This window comes from Grammomys surdaster, unplaced genomic scaffold (assembly GCF_004785775.1).
Source record: "Grammomys surdaster isolate TR1022 unplaced genomic scaffold, NIH_TR_1.0 191, whole genome shotgun sequence".
NCBI classification, from domain to species: Eukaryota; Metazoa; Chordata; class Mammalia; order Rodentia; family Muridae; genus Grammomys; species Grammomys surdaster.
In genome coordinates, this window is record NW_021604636.1 from 15,624,151 (window position 1) to 15,627,836 (window position 3,686).

Genomic DNA, 3,686 nt, shown 5'->3' on the forward strand with positions numbered 1-3,686 from the left:
CCATGTCAGAAGCACAATCCGCAGAATTAAATATAGTAGAAACTAGACCTACATGTAGGCTAGGTTCACCAAGAAAGGCTCAGAACCAGAACCTAAGCCATGTTTCCTTCTGGTGCTCAGGTTCCCTGAGTGTGGCTGAATGGTTTCATGATCTAGAAGCAGATAGAACAAAGACTGGGAAGTCTATTTCCAGGAGCCTTGTCCCAAGGAAGAAGATAGGAACATAAGCTGATCCATTTACAAAGATGTGGTTATAGAATGGGCTCCCAGGACATCATCAGAATGCTGATTCATTCTGCCTAAACATCCTCTATCTGGCCTTGTAACTATGTCTTAGACTCAGCATTGCTCCAGCCTCCTGTACATAAGAGTAAGACTGAGAGAGGTAGCTGGAGCTGTGGCTATGCATTAAAATAATTACTTTTCATAAGTTATGTCACACATCTGCTATAATTCTACTCTACCAGAATACTCAGAATATACTTGAGGGTTTATTGTCGTTTTTTAACCTCCAGTCCCTTCTGTATCAGACACAACCCTAGGCAGCTTTGCTGGGATGCAAGCTTGGGCCTTCCTTGAAAGTGAGTCAGTCTAGCCAGCAGCTATGTTGAATAAAGAAACATGAGGGTTCTAAACGGACAATGAAGGAACAGAAAGAGAGTAAACATCAATTCAAGGAAATCAGATTTGCAGTTGTGTCAGGTAGACATGTTACCTGGGAAAACAGTGATAGAATGAACCTGAGAGGGTAGGCACCTCCAGGATGTAACTGTTCGTGAGCACATTTGACATACTTCTTACTATGACTCAGAAATTTTGGTGGGTGTGTTGGCAGGAGACTGCATGTCCTTTGTGACTAGTGGAGAAAACCAGCTTATCATGGGAATTTGAACTAAATGAATGTGACCCCTGTACTGTCGTAGCTGATGGTCTAGGCCATACCTCTGTGGCAACGTGAGAGGGATGTTGAATCTCAAATATCACTATTACCCATTTGTGAGTATAAGAACAAATACTGACAACCAAACAATTAGTTACCAATTTACAGGTAACCTCCAGATAGATGAAGTAACTTGCCCATGATCATATAACATTTAAGAATCAGAACTAACATTTGGACAAAGGGCTACATGATTTTATCAAGTCCATACCTGTACCCTGAACCAGAAGCAAGACAAACTGCTAGGATACATAAAGAGGATATTAAAATTCTTAGTCATGTTTATTCTTGACCTATTGCATTGGTTAGTTTTCTGTCAACTTGACACAAGATAGTGTCACCTAATTAGAGGGAATCTCAGTTGAGAAAATGTCCTCATCAGATGGACCTATAAGGAAGTCTTTAGCGCATTTTTTTTTTTTGACAGATAAAAGATGTAAAGGAACCCAAGTTATTGTAGATGGTGTCATCCCTTGGAAGGTGATGTACTGTATACTGTGAGCTTCAATTAAATCACCCATGTTACCTGTTTTTAACCAATGTACCTCAGTGATAAGGACTAGCCTCATCTTGGAGAGCAGTTGAATCTGGAATATCACCCTGAGGAAGAGATATTTGGAAGCATCAAAAAGAATGACCCAAAGTCAAATTGTGGGTTTAAGCTGACAGCCTGTAGTAGGCTTGAGATGGCTTCCTAGACAGTTCTCTGTAGATAGCTTTTAGTTCTGTAGTCTGCTTGAGATAGCTCTATGCTAGAGAACCCTCTCTCTCAAGATAGCCCTCTCTGCTTGAGACAGCTGTCTTGCTAGAAAAAAAATTCTAAAAGCTCTCTGGATAGGTCATGGTTTTTCCAACCAAAGTCAGAAAATGTGCTACTAAAAAATTCTTGGCTAAAAAACCCAACAAAGGGGAGGGGAACCTGTAGAGGCCATATCCTGAGGTTAGACACAGCCCTTCAGTTGAAAGATAGGGTAACTCACCCATCTCCAAAATTTTAACCCAGAATTGCTTTTGTCTAAAGGAAATACAGGGACAAAGAGTAGAGCAGAGACTGAAGGAAAGGCCATTCAGAGACTTCCCCACCTGAGGATCCATCCCATATGCAGACACCAAACCCAAACACTATTGCTAATCCCAAGAAGTGCTTATTGACAGGAGCCTGATATAGCTGTCTCCTGAGAGGCTCTGCCGGAGCCTTACCAATACAGATAAGGATGCTTGCAACCAACCATTGGACTGAGCTTGGGGAAACAAATGGAGGAGTTAGGTGAAGGACTGAAGGAGCTGAAGGGGTTTGCAACCCCATAGGAAGAACAATAATATCAACCAACCTGACCCCCTAGAGCTCCCAGGTACTAAACCACCAATCAGAGAATACACATGGAGGGACCCATGGCTCCAGTCACACATGTAGCAGAGGATGGCTTTATCTGGCATTAGTGGGAGGAGAGGCCCTGGGTCCTGTGAAGGCTTGATGCCCCAGTGTAGGGTAATGCTAGGAGGGTCAGGCAGGAGTGGATGGGTGGATGAGGGAGGACCCTCAAAGAAGCAGGGGGATGGGGTATAGGATAGGGGGGTTGCAGAGGGGAAACAGGGGAAAGAGGATAACATTTGAAATGTAAATAAATAAAATATCCAATTAAAAAAGAAGAAGAAGAAAATTCTAAAAGAACTGTGTTCACTTTCCAAGTAGTTCTCTTTAGGTAGCTGCTAATAAAAAAAAAAAAAATCTAAAGGAGCTGTGTTCACTCTCTAATTAATTCTTGGGATTTCCAATCAAGGTCAAATATTCTGTTAGAAAAAAAATTCTAAAAGAGCTTTGGTTGCTCTCCAGAGATCTCTAGATAGCTCAACATTTGCTAGAAAAAAATTCTAAAAAGAATTTCTATTGCTCTTTCTGCTAGCTCATCTCATGCAGACCAAAAGCTCAGCATTTTTTTGCATATCAATTCAGTCATCATTTACTCCAGATCTCCTTTTGATTATTCCATGAATTAGCATTTATTAGCTTAGCCCCTTGATTCTTAGAAACAGACAGCAAATTCACCTTTTTTTTTTTAACATGGTAAATGAATTCGGAGGTCTGCCTATCTCTGTAAGCACAAATAATAAACTTAGCTAGGTGAGATCTTGTCCTTAGATTATTATTCTGACTACACCTGGACCTCGATTAGCTCTGTCTCAGGCTGACGTCGAACTCAGGAATCTGCCTGCTTTTGTATTTTTCTGATAAGCTGGCTCATAGTGTAGTTGCCTCTGTTTTTCTAGGTCTGTGAAGCCTCTCATATAATTCATATTGCATCCTTATTTTTCACATAGTTGAGAAATGATTTATTTTTGAAGTCATGTTTTCAGAGTTCTTTTCCACAGTCTTAAGGGCTGTCCTGAAGGTCTCAGTATTCAACCATTTTGCTAAGACATTGTACATACCCTTGCCTCCTAGATTCACACAGTCTCTGATTATCATGGAGTCAGTAACCTTGGCAGGGAAGACATTCCTCCAAAAGAAGAATATATAATGAAATATACACACAAGCCTTACACCTAGCAACCAACGCTCTTTTAGGTCCATACCCTGCTGACTCTATTCCAGGGGCAGGAAACCAACCCTTTCACATAGCCAAGCCATGGAGAATAAACTAACTTAGCACATTAGTTTTAATGAGAGCATGAGTATTATATACTCAGTATCTTCAAGTGAGTGGGAAGAGCATGAGCCCTTTATCATCTACAAAACTGTGCAGAA